Genomic DNA, 14,527 nt, shown 5'->3' on the forward strand with positions numbered 1-14,527 from the left:
TTTCCCCCCCCCCTCTTTATAATTCACTGGCTTGCACTGTGGCATTGAGGAGTGCTCAGTCACCCTCCCAGGTGTATATCGCTCGCTGAGTGACCCCTGGTTTGCCAATCTCGAACGATGCGCAGCTACCCAGGGCCGACGAGCCGCAAACACGGCGAAACACGTGTCCTCTGGTGCTGTCGCATCGTTCAATGAGTATCTGTTTCTCTACGTGCAGCCATGGAAGCCATTTTAATCTGTAAGTTTGAATTTCAAACACGTCTAGCATAATTTACTTATTTTTTTAATGGCTTTCCCCCCCTCTTTATATATATATATATATATATAGGTACTAACAAAATATGAGGCAGACAACGAAGATGTAGGAAGTAGAAAAAGGGGGAGTTATTTATTTACTAGTGGAAAGTTAAGGGGGAAGTCAACGTTGCGGCGGAAGCTCCGCCTTCGTCAGGACTGAAGAATGACAAATGACACTTGGAGTTTTATACAGTGCTACAATGACGTCACAATCGGGGGGTCCCGCCACCTGGCGGCCGTCAGCAGGTCAAGTACAAGGAAGTGGTTGAGTCATGTCCGGTGAAGAGGTCATAGTCCGGGAGGTGGGATGGAATCCAAGGGCTGTGGACTGTTGTTCTGCAAAGAAAAGGGGAACAAGCAGCAGTACACTATCTAAGCAGATAAGTTTCTTATTGTTGACAGTACACCGGGGTCCTCGTTTATGATAGATTGGAATTTGTAGATAAGGTCCCTATTGGAAATTCCTACTTGACTCCATATGGTATTATGACACCAGGTCCTACATGATGAAGGAACCTACATACAAATAGGATCCTGTTTAATTGTGGGTCCTACATGCAAATGCGATCCTACATATAAACAGGATCCTATTTGGTTGTGGGACCTACATGCAAATGCGATCCTACATATAAACAGGATCCTATTTGATTGTGGGACCTACATTGGGTCCTACATGCAAATAGGTCCAAGTCTCTCGTGGTGATCCTGTATAATGTGTGCACCCTATTGTGCTGTGTATATTAGGAAATAACAAATCATGCAGCTTCTATTTTTTATTTTTTATTGATATCGCTCATCATCCCTCTGACATGTCTGTTGAACAATCACACTCTTGCTTGATGTACAGCGTCTTCAACACCTTTACAGATCATGCTAGATGATAGCTCTAAGATATATTTCTTGTAGGCATCTGAAACAATAAAGTGAGTTAGGAAGCTAGATTTAACAAGGGATAATACATTATGTGTCACATAAAATATGCCAAACTTGTGCACAGGTTAACCAGACTTCCCACATATGCTGTTCTTGAGGTCCAAAGACAATGGTTTTGTTTGTTAGCAGTAAGATCAATTAACTATGACAACTGGGGCTACAGCAAGGGTGTCAGTAAGGCATTACCTGAACAGGGTGAAAACCATGCACGTTGAGTTATAATATCCGCAATTATTTACATTCTGTACATATTCCTTCCACACTCGGGGAAAATATGCATGACCCAAGCTGAGTTATTATGAATTAATAACCAAAAAAGGAAGATCTGTATCTTTAGAGCACCGGTACCCTGTAGCAGGGCCGTTGAAGCATCACACATGATATCAACCTGATGTTAAGTGATGATACAGGTTAACCAACAGGGTAAGAGCACAAGATTACAGATGGAGGATAAGGAAATAGGTAACAATAGGGTAATAATCGCACTGAGCGGATAATGTTATAGGAACCCGCACGCTAGGAAGAATACAAAGCAAAAGGTGCACGAAACATGGCATTACATGCACACAACTAACCTTCAATTCACGAAATCCAACAGCTTTCGGTCTTCCAAGGTACACACACAGAAACAGGTCCAGATACCACTAGTAAGGCATGAAATACAGTCACAGCACTGTGGGGCACCAAAACCACCAAAACTACGACGAAATACGCTTCCCGAACGAGAGCTCTCGGACATGCGTCCGAACGCTTCTAAGATTTCCCTTCCAAATGAGCTGGAGGAATTCCAAGCTCCAATGGCGCCACCTGGCTGTAACGGCTCTCCACCATGCTCTCCTCGCGCTACATCCAGAAAGCAGAAAGTCGCGCGTACGGGTGACCAGTGCCATTGGAAAGAGGACGTTTTTCCCGTCAAAATAAGTCTTCAATCACATTTCTACGCCAACAAACAACCGACATCGAAAAAAATGCCCCAAGCCCCATGTATAACGAGACGCTTTTGCCATGTTGTCCTCACTCGAGAATGGAGAGAGATAAAAAGATCCCGCAAGTTTCTAGCCGTTCGTTGTTCGGAGTGCACGAATCCGTTAATAGGTGATTCAGATCTCCCACAGGGTTCAAACCTAAAAACAGGGCCGATGGTTGCCGAAGGAGAGTCAGCCTAAGGAATTTCGGGAATAACACCATAACCTGTAGTAAATAGACGGAAGGTGCGAATTGAAAGGTTGTAGAGCAAAGAACGAAGAACACGCATCCAAAATTTCCAGTAAATTGGACGTTATGTAAGCGAGATTACGGCACCCACGGAAGCGTCTCCGAGCGGCGTCAGCCAGACTTGCTGGCGCCAGTGCCATCACCCTCCAACTCCAAAGCCCATATCTGGGGAACGGAGAGTCGCGCGCTTACGGGATTAAAGCCGTTGGAAAGAGCACGTCAAGGGCTTCAAAACTATGTCAAACACGACTCTGTAGGTGCGATGGAAACGGTTTTAGGGAAAAAACAGCCAGCAGTCCCATGTATTGGGAGGGGTGTAAACACGGAAACCTGTAGCTCGAGAACCAGAAGACTTTGACAGCTGTAGTAAATTTTGCCACGTTCACCGAGGTGAGGCGAGTACACTCCACAAAGATGAAAACTGTCCATCGCGGGCTTCCGTCCGAAAAAGGGCATCAAAGCTTAGAAAAACAGAGTTACGAACGCGTCTCTGCCCACAACCCCCGAACCGTTAAAGACCGACCCATGGTTCCATTTGACCGATCGTAGAGCGACTCAAGTCCTACTAGGACGGAAATTCTGGCGTCGGCATGACCAGCGGGGCGGATGTGACGGAGCTCCGAATGTATCGGAAGTGCAGACGGAGGCCTTTAATTTTCAAGTATCTCGACTACTCTTAGGATTCCTGCGAGCCGTGAGCGTGCACGTGAAGGATTCGGGAATCCCTCACAACAAACCGCGTCCTGATAGAACCGGTTTAGTCCTAGAAATTAGACCGAGAACCCCATCGACACCGCAATGTCGCTCGATGGGGTTCAACCGCCACCTCGACCTGTTACGCATGCTGTCGAAGTTTGTGCTTAAATAGCACTCAAAGGAATGCACGCATCATTGTATGCTTGATGGTTCGTTGACTAGTAATGGACATACTCTATGCATGTTCCGTAAATGAATGCAACCAGTCCATTCAGTTGTTTTCAACCTAAAAATATATTAATTTGCAGTGGTTCTAATAGAATTCGCACTTGACAACCTGCCGTATGTGTGCGCGTTGGCAAACATGATTGACTATGACTAGTTCGTTCTGGGCCCCAGTTTTGAAGGATATATATATGCAATCAAATAATGTTTGTTGCTCTGTTAATATATCACTTCCATATCTCAAAATAATTCCCCACGTCCTCCCCACATGAAACCAAATAGGTCACGTAAGATCTCCCATAGCTCCTTTTTGATGCCTTGTAGGATCCTACAAGTCTGCTACGTCGCCGGATATAGGCAATGTAGTGTCCTACAACCCTCCTATATTGCCGAATATGGGACAAGTAGGACACCACAACTCTCCTACATAGCCTAATATGAGACATGTAGGATCCCATGACTCACCTATATGTGAATGAATATAGGACATGTAGGATCCCACAACTTTCCCACATGATACAAAATAGGACATAAAGGATCCTACATCAATTTGTATAGGATAAATAGGATCGCATACAACCTATTTGGCTTTTTTTCAACAGGGGTAAGATTCGCGCTGTTCTCGGCACCGGTCGGAACTGAAGTTTGTTTGAAGAAGGAAAATTGAAACATCGTTAATTGAATGCCCTGGCTGGCTAAAATGGCGTGAAACTGGAAGATTCGGTTTTTTCGTCACGTCCGATCGGTGATTGTTAAATCTGATTCTGAATGCGGTTTTTGTCTGGCCCACGTATTGTGCTTGGCATGCGTTACATTGAAGGAGATAGATAACGTTGGACGAATTACAGTCTAGTTTTGCTCTAATTGTCACTCTGAAGTGAGAACTAGTACTTTCGGCTATGGTGGTGTTTTGCATTGATTTGCATATTTGACATCTGCGGCCTTCACATGGGTGACAACCCATTGGTGAATCATTTGGTTCGTTGATTTTAGAATGAACTAAGCTATCTAGCAGATTGCGTGCGCGCCTGTAGGTGACACGACGTGCCTGCGGAAAAATTTCCTTTGTGCGCTCGGATTGCTGAAGTATGCTATAGTGTCGATTTAGTATACCCTTAATGTTTGGGATATTTCCAGCAAATGTTACGATCAGGTTGATAGCGTCCTCTTTTGTGCTATTTTTTCGCGTACCGAATAGTGACTGGCGCTCTATTTTTCGGGCCCTGTTGAGAGCGTCTTTCACAAGGTTCGGTGGAAAATGGCGGTCAACGAATGTTTGTTGCAACTGATTTAGATTCGCAAATTAGATTAGATTTGCAAAATGTGCACCCAATTCATCAACTGAGCCTCTGTATGCAATAACCGGGTAAGTCTAATTACCTATTGTAGCGAACTAGGTCAGACGCCTAGAGGAAGGGGGAGGAGAGGAGGAAGAGAAATATATGTTCTGGACAGGGGGACAGTCCCCCATACGCTAAAATAGTGTAGACGAATGAACGCATATTATATTTGGCGCAGTCGGCTAGGATCACGAGTGATAGAATGGTTTGGATAAAGTTTGCTGCTTGGCAGTTACTGAGTTGACGGGAACGAAGCCACTCCTCTACAGTTCACCCGGTTCATTCTGGACAATACGAAGTCGTCTACGGTGAGGTTCGATCACAGCGTCTTATGAAGCTTAATCTGAAGACGGCAGAAAGGCGACCCGGTTCGGAGGAACCGATCTAGGCCAGCAGCTGTCATCTCTCCCAGTTCCACAACCCAGTTCGACCCCTCCCAGTTCCGGTTCGACTATCCCTTTTAGCCTTCAAGACATATTCGCCAGCAGCGACAGGCTGAACACTTACTCATAGTCCAACAACGGCAACACAAGTTCTGGCTAGATCTCTTGAGCCAAAAGCGCGCCTTGAGCAAAGCGTATGTTGGGCCGATGTCCGGCAGGACCGCATCGGGCAGCTGTCGGTCTAACACTGGAGTGCTTCTTGAGTTATTCACCGTCTCTCTACACCCTACACCGGCGAGCGCAGATCAAAGCACCGCAATATGTCGATAACCTCCTCGTTTGCTTCAAAGAATTATGTAATGACAGGATCCCCCTAGGTTTTCCTGTCCCCAGCAGTCGCAACCGGCCTTCCAAGGATCCGCGTCCGCGAGCACAGGAAAAGACAATGTCGGTTGGAAAGTGAAAGATGCTCGGAAGAAGCCGAGGACTGCCTGGAATATCCAAGATCGTGGGAAAGTCCTATACAGTGAGACGTTCGGTGGAAGGGGAAGGGGAAAGCTCAAGTATTGACACAGCATATGAGGGGACCCAGCAAGGCACACAAAAGCGGCCGAAACAAAACGAATAAATGCGGGCTTGCAGTTGCGCCCACTGACAAATAACTTTGCTGTCTGTTTTGTCAGCGAAAACCTTTTACACCTAATTCTGTTAGCCAATGGCAGACCATCTCGTACCTTGGGTGCTAGTATTAGCTAGCTTTAGATAGCTTCGGCGCTGGTGTTAGCATCGTTAAGAGGAAGCTCGTTCCGTCCAAGTCTGTTGCTCTCGGCCGTGCTGGATCCGACGCAAACTTGAGGAAGAGGCACCGGCCTCACTAGACAACCAGGGCTACAGTTCAAGCTCTAGCAATTGACGGCGTGGACTACCAACTTTGCTGCCTTCCAAAAGGTCCCAACGTTTCCGCCTTACGAACAGGTAGGGATAGTCGGTTCGTTGACCAGAGGGGACGCCTTAAGATGCCGTTGAAACGAGAAAAGTACAGACAAAACATGAAGCGCAATTCCGACAACCGCTTCATCCCCCAAATACCGGATATCAGAGACCGGGTTGCTGTTCTTGTCTTGCAAGGCATACCCGGCTCTCGCTCCACCACGATCATGAGACAAGGGGGGGGGGGGGGGGTTCCTCGGAGCCTTAAAAAACAAGGGGCCACTGGGAACCATTTTATCAGCCGCTATTGGGAACATGGTCCCTTACCGTTCCCGCAGGAACCGACTGCAGGCTGGGAAGCATGTAGCGAACTAGGTCGGACGCCTAGAGGAAGAAGAGGTAGAGGAAGAGAAAGCTGCGCTCTGGACGGGGGAACCCTCCCCCATACGCTACATAGTGTAGACAAATAAAAATAACTTAGTATAATAAGTTGCTCGGACTATTCTCTAGAGATCTGGCCTAGGATTTTCCCTCTCCCTCGCGCGCCCCGCCCACCCGGAGCGCGCCAATGGGAGGACGCGTGGGCGGAGTCGACTTTCATTGCCATCTGGGGACAGAGGGCAGAGGTTCGAACGTAGACGGAGACGTGCTTTTCGTGATGCTACGTCCACTGGGTCGTTCCATTCACCATGGCCCTGAGTTGGCCCGTGTTCCAGAGATGGCGCTGCTCGATCTGTGAACCCAGAGCCGTATATTAAAAGGGAGTCTGGCCATTGGGAGGAGTCACAAAAAGAGGCTCGACCTGTCAATCACAGTTTCGCTCCTCTGATTGGTTTGCTTTTTACCAAGGGGGTCGCCATGACACCATACAGCCACCCAAAATGGCGACGAAAACAAACACTGTGAAGCGAGGATTTCGTGACAAAAAATTTTCACAGACTAACCTGATTTTATGCTGCAAATGTACATCCTAATATAAATTTTTCGGAAATCAGTTTCAACTTATGCTCATCCATCGATATCTAACTGAAAATAATACGTTTTGTCGCCGGTGTTAGGCCTAGTGAACACGGCGATCACAACGAAATCATAACAAAAACGGCGCTGTGCTGTACAATCTTGCACTTAACAGCTGGATTTCATGGATATAAACATTCTTGCCTCTTATATTCCAACTATTCATGTAGATTTGTTTAAAAATCATACCGACAACAGAATGTGTCCCAGCAGGTGGTTCTGCCGGCAGCGGTACAATGACGGAAGCAGACGACAATTCCCGACGTGCCTTACGCTCCCTAGGTGGCGCTTATCAAATTTGCACCAACAATCCACTACTTTTGCAGATTGCGAGAGGTATCCATTTCAATCCCATCCAATCCACTTGCCACCCAAAATGGCGCTGCCCATGTTGGATAGGGGGGCAAATAGTGAGGATAGGCTGATTGATAGCGCCCCATATTTCAAGACTTCATTGGTCGGAAAGCTGAAAAAGTGGGTGGAGCTTCAGGTATAGACATGACCCATTAATGGCCAGACTCCCTTTTAATATACGGCTCTATGTGAAACTAGGGACGCGCGTTCCTTGGGACCACGAAAATGGTCGGCGATAAGTACTGTGTCTGAGCGATGCTCGCGTTTGTCTGTTTGTTTGTTTGTTTTTGCTTTTAATGAACGTTTTATGATGGTAGTTTTTGCTTTTAATAAACGCTTCATGATCGGCGTCTCTGAGCGATGCCCGCGTTTGTTTGTTTGTTTTTGCTTTTAATAAACGCTTCATGATCGGCGTCTCTGAGCGATGCCCGCGTTTGTTTGTTTGTTTTTGCTTTTAATAAACGCTTCATGATCGGCGTCTCTGAGCGATGCCCGCGTTTGTTTGTTTTTGCTTTTAATGAACGTTTTATGATGGCTTGTTTTTGCTTTTAATAAACGCTTCATGATCGGCGTCTTTGAGCGATGCCCGCGTTTGCTTGTTTGTTTTTGCTTTTAATGAACGTTTTATGACGGCTTGTTTTTGTTTTTAATAAACTACTATCAACCAAACACGGGCGCAACGATTCCGCGGACGTCTTATCAAGATCATTCTAACAACGCGTGTTCCATATGTTTAATAAAGCAAACAAACGCGAGCATCGCCCAAGGACGCCGATCATGAAGCGTTTATTAAAAGCAAAAACAAGCCATCATAAAACGTTCATTAAAAGCAAAAACAAACAAACGCGGGCATCGCTCAGAGACGCCGATCATGAAGCGTTTATTAAAAGCAAAAACAAACAAACAAACGCGGGCATCGCTCAGAGACGCCGATCATGAAGCGTTTATTAAAAGCAAAAACAAGCCATCATAAAACGTTCATTAAAAGCAAAAACAAACAAACAGACAAACGCGATCATCGCTCAGACACAGTACTTATCGCCGACCATTTTCGTGGTCCCAAGGAACGCGCGTCCCTAGGTTCACAGATCGAGCAGCGCCGTCTCTGGAACACGGGCCAACTCAGGGCCATGGTGAATGGAACGACCCGGTAGACGTAGCATCGCGAAAAGCACGTCTCCGTCTACGTTCGAACCTCTGCCCCCAGCTGGCAATGAAAGTCGACTCCGCCCACGCGTCCTCCCATTGGCGCGCTCCGGGTGGGCGGGGCGCGCAAGGGAGAGGGAAAATCCTAGGCCAGATCTCTAGAGAATAGTCGTTGCTCGAATGCCACGTGTACGTTGTAATGAGGAATACCTCGTAATAATGAAAATTATACTAATAGCTTACTTTGCCATGATGCCCAAAAATAAAAAAAGAGCAGTATCGCGCAGTATATCTCAAGTCAATGGTCAGGAAGGAGACAATCCAGAGAGAAGTGTGTATGCATGCATGTGAAGGTTCTACCGCTATCTATTCTCAAAAGACATCTATTGCGATTGTGTTTGAGAAAAAACAAAACAATCCAAAATGCAAACATAATGGCGCTGTGATTACAAGAATACAGTTGAGCGCATCAACATATGGCTTCTAGCAACCCGTGAGTGAGGTTTTCATGTAGGTCTTGATGTAGTGCGCGTCCGCGTAACCATGAGTGAAGTTGGTATCCCCGCACTTGTTTCCTGTGTCTATTTGCTCGAAGTCAAAGAGCACATAGCCCCCTTGAAAGCCGTATAACTTCTGAGCGTTGCACATCTGAAGAATAGAAAAAGAGAGAAAGTGAGAGACAGGATGAGAGAGAGTGGATTGCGAAGTGAAAACCATCCAAGATTTGTTATGAAGGGTTTAATTGCCCCTTCTAGACAGGTATTCCTGGATTATCAGTGAATCCAACCATGACCGTGAGCGTAGCGCCACCTAGCGGTCTCGTGTGTACATTCCACAAAAATTATTGGAATACACACACCCTATATAATTTTTACGTTAGTGGGTAACACCACACGCTTGGTGGCGCTACTTTCAAGCACTGTTGGTTTTGATCATCGATGAATGTAACCCGTCTAATACGAGTATAGACTGTACGGTACTACAAGGCAATCCACATTAAGACTATGAATGCATTTCGAAGAACTCAGGAAAAAGAGGTGCTAACGCTAGGAATGGAGGCTGGACGTCCTGATCTAAGGTTAGATATGCTAACCGCTACACTGCACGCGTTTCTCTTCAGCTATGTGCAGGGGGGACTAGGGATCATGATGATGATTAGAGTTTGTGAGGCATCGACAACACACGACGCCTACAGATCAGAAGAACCAGGTTCGATTACGAGGGTCCGCACCTCTTTTTCCTGACTTGTTTGAATTCGCAGTTATATGTCTTCCACAATGCAAGTCACAAATATGTATAGCTCATTATTGAAAAGTGGGTGTCGAACAGTGAACCACTATATTTTTTGTCGTCTTCAAACTGAACCGGAACTAAAACAATACTTTTCTAGACGGGTTCGCCAAACGGTTCAGCGGCAAAAGTTTTATATGTATATATATATATATACTGGAAGAAAGGGGTTCGGGCGACCGCGAAATTAAATAGGTACTAACAAAATATGAGGCAGACAACGAAGATGTAGGAAGTAGAAAAAGGGGGAGTTATTTATTTACTAGTGGAAAGTTAAGGGGGAAGTCAACGTTGCGGCGGAAGCTCCGCCTTCGCCAGGACTGAAGAATGACAAATGACACTTGGAGTTTTATACAGTGCTACAATGACGTCACAATCGGGGGGCCCCGCCACCTGGCGGCCGTCAGCAGGTCAAGTACAAGTAAGTGGTTGAGTCATGTCCGGTGAAGAGGTCATAGTCCGGGAGGTGGGATGGAATCCAAAGGCTGTGGACTGTTGTTCTGCAAAGAAAAGGGGAACAAGCAGCAGTACACTATCTAAGCAGATAAGTTTCTTATTGTTGACAGTACACCGGGGTCCTCGTTTATGATAGATTGGAATTTGTAGATAAGGTAAGATTCGCGCTGTTCTCGGCACCGGTCGGAACTGAAGTTTGTTTGAAGAAGGAAAATTGAAACATCGTTAATTGAATGCCCTGGCTGGCTAAAATGGCGTGAAACTGGAAGATTCGTTTTTTTCGTCACGTCCGATCGGTGATTGTTAAATCTGATTCTGAATGCGGTTTTTGTCTGGCCCACGTACTGTGCTTGGCATGCGTTACATTGAAGGAGATAGATAACGTTGGACGAATTACAGTCTAGGTTTGCTCTAATTGTCACTCTGAAGTGAGAACTAGTACTTTCGGCTATGGTGGTGTTTTGCATTGATTTGCATATTTGACATCTGCGGCCTTCACATGGGTGACAACCCATTGGTGAATCATTTGGTTCGTTGATTTTAGAATGAACTAAGCTATCTAGCAGATTGCGTGCGCGCCTGTAGGTGACACGACGTGCCTGCGGAAAAATTTCCTTTGTGCGCTCGGATTGCTGAAGTATGCTATAGTGTCGATTCAGTATACCCTTAATGTTTGGGATATTTCCAGCAAATGTTACGATCAGGTTGATAGCGTCCTCTTTTGTGCTATTTTTTCGCGTACCGAATAGTGACTGGCGCTCTATTTTTCGGGCCCTGTTGAGAGCGTCTTTCACAAGGTTCGGTGGAAAATGGCGGTCAACGAATGTTTGTTGCAACTGATTTAGATTCCTGTCAAGATCGTCATCGTTCGAGCAGATTTTCCTGTACCGAAGGGCTTGGCTGTAAGGGATGGCAAGCTTTGTATGCCGTGGGTGACAGCTGTGAAAGGACAAATACTGTTGGGAGTCAGTGGGCTTCCGGAATAGGTCGGTGCTTAGAACTCCGTCTTGTAGTCTTACCTGAACATCTAGGAAGTTAACAGTTGCAGTTGAATACGTGTGGGTGAACTTAATAGTGGGATGAAATTGGTTGAGATCATTTATGAATTCTATGAGGTCCCTTTCTGAATGTGGCCAGATCATAAATATATCATCCAGGTAGCGTTTGTAAAGTGCCGGCTTTCGCTCACGTCCTTCCAGAAATTTTTCTTCCAAAGTTCCCATGAATATATTTGCATAAGTAGGCGCCATTTTAGTGCCCATAGCCGTGCCGCTGATTTGGAGGTAGTGCTGACTGTCAAATTCGAAGTTATTGTTTTTAAGGATTAGGTTTACTAGCTTGGACAGGGCAAGTGGGTCGATAGGACTGTGTCCGGCGTATCTAGAAAAAGCTGTCTCAACTGCAATAATGCCGTCATCGTGGGGAACATTAGTGTAGAGGGACGAGACATCTAATGTAACTAGGAAACTTGATGTGGGGGGCTGGCACTGATTTAGTATTTGAAGGAAATGGTTAGTGTCCTTGATGTAGGACGGTAGTTGTGGGGGTATGTCCTTGAGGACGTGATCTACAAAGCTGGATATCTTTTCTGTGGCTGTACCATTGCAAGACACAATTGGCCTGCCAGGGTTTCCTTCTTTATGAATCTTTGGCAGCATGTAGAACCTGCCCGGTGTGGAAATTCGGGGAAGAAGGTATTCGTAGAGCGTCGCGTCGATCTCTTTCTTACTTTTTAGGGCTTTTAGTTCTTTCGTGATGCTCGCAACAATTCGTTCCGTGGGGTCGGCGTCCAGATTTTCATAAAATGAAGTGCAACTCAATTGTCGCAGACCCTCGTTAATATAATCTTGCCTATTCATTACAACAATTGCGCCACCCTTATCTGCTCTTTTAATAACAATTTCCTTACAATGCTTGAGTTCAGAAAGACTCTGTTGTTCTACTGGGGTCAAATTTGACTTGGGACTGCGGCTAGAAGACGCGTTGTATGCGGTAATGATATATTTCTGGACAGCTTTTATGTACATATCGAGAGCTCTGTCGCGGTTGGGTTCTGGGATAAATTGAGACGGTTGTCTGAAGGGGTTAGCATTGTGACCGGGCTTTTCATGAAAATATTCTTTAAGACGCATACGCCGAGCGAAGTTGTCCAAATCCAAATGAAGTTGATATTCGTTTACGTAACTGGTGTTGGGACAGAACGAGAGACCACGGTTAAGGAGGGAGAGCTCCGATTCGGTAAGTGAGTGGGACGATAGGTTAACTACATTATGAGATGGGACGAGTGAGCTTGCGCGAGCTGGGGGGTCTGTACAATTGTCTTGGGAACAATGGGGTAAAGCCCTTCCCAGTTCCCAAGACAATTGTACAGACCCCCCAGCTCGCGCAAGCTCACTCGTCCCATCTCATAATGTAGTTAACCTATCGTCCCACTCACTTACCGAATCGGAGCTCTCCCTCCTTAACCGTGGTCTCTCGTTCTGTCCCAACACCAGTTACGTAAACGAATATCAACTTCATTTGGATTTGGACAACTTCGCTCGGCGTATGCGTCTTAAAGAATATTTTCATGAAAAGCCCGGTCACAATGCTAACCCCTTCAGACAACCGTCTCAATTTATCCCAGAACCCAACCGCGACAGAGCTCTCGATATGTACATAAAAGCTGTCCAGAAAGATATCATTACCGCATACAACGCGTCTTCTAGCCGCAGTCCCAAGTCAAATTTGACCCCAGTAGAACAACAGAGTCTTTCTGAACTCAAGCATTGTAAGGAAATTGTTATTAAAAGAGCAGATAAGGGTGGCGCAATTGTTGTAATGAATAGGCAATATTATATTAACGAGGGTCTGCGACAATTGAGTTGCACTTCATTTTATGAAAATCTGGACGCCGACCCCACGGAACGAATTGTTGCGAGCATCACGAAAGAACTAACAGCCCTAAAAAGTAAGAAAGAGATCGACGCGACGCTCTACGAATACCTTCTTCCCCGAAATTCCACACCGGGCAGGTTCTACATGCTGCCAAAGATTCATAAAGAAGGAAACCCTGGCAGGCCAATTGTGTCTTGCAATGGTACAGCCACAGAAAAGATATCCAGCTTTGTAGATCACGTCCTCAAGGACATACCCCCACAACTACCGTCCTACATCAAGGACACTAACCATTTCCTTCAAATACTAAATCAGTGCCAGCCCCCCGCATCAAGTTTCCTAGTTACATTAGATGTCTCGTCCCTCTACACTAATATTCCCCACGATGACGGCATTATTGCAGTTGAGACAGCTTTTTCTAGATACGCCGGACACAGTCCTATCGACCCACTTGCCCTGTCCAAGCTAGTAAACCTAATCCTTAAAAACAATAACTTCGAATTTGACAGTCAGCACTACCTCCAAATCAGCGGCACGGCTATGGGCACTAAAATGGCGCCTACTTATGCAAATATATTCATGGGAACTTTGGAAGAAAAATTTCTGGAAGCACGTGAGCGAAAGCCGGCACTTTACAAACGCTACCTGGATGATATATTTATGATCTGGCCACATTCAGAAAGGGACCTCATAGAATTCATAAATGATCTCAACCAATTTCATCCCACTATTAAGTTCACCCACACGTATTCAACTGCAACTGTTAACTTCCTAGATGTTCAGGTAAGACTACAAGACGGAGTTCTAAGCACCGACCTATTCCGGAAGCCCACTGACTCCCAACAGTATTTGTCCTTTCACAGCTGTCACCCACGGCATACAAAGCTTGCCATCCCTTACAGCCAAGCCCTTCGGTACAGGAAAATCTGCTCGAACGATGACGATCTTAACAGGAATCTAAATCAGTTGCAACAAACATTCGTTGACCGCCATTTTCCACCGAACCTTGTGAAAGACGCTCTCAACAGGGCCCGAAAAATAGAGCGCCAGTCACTATTCGGTACGCGAAAAAATAGCACAAAAGAGGACGCTATCAACCTGATCGTAACATTTGCTGGAAATATCCCAAACATTAAGGGTATACTGAATCGACACTATAGCATACTTCAGCAATCCGAGCGCACAAAGGAAATTTTTCCGCAGGCACCTCGTGTCACCTACAGGCGCGCACGCAATCTGCTAGATAGCTTAGTTCATTCTAAAATCAACGAACCAAATGATTCACCAATGGGTTGTCACCCATGTGAAGGCCGCAGATGTCAAATATGCAAATCAATGCAAAACACCACCATAGCCGAAAGTACTAGT

Source organism: Ornithodoros turicata, chromosome 1, assembly GCF_037126465.1.
Source record: "Ornithodoros turicata isolate Travis chromosome 1, ASM3712646v1, whole genome shotgun sequence".
NCBI lineage: Eukaryota > Metazoa > Arthropoda > Arachnida > Ixodida > Argasidae > Ornithodoros > Ornithodoros turicata.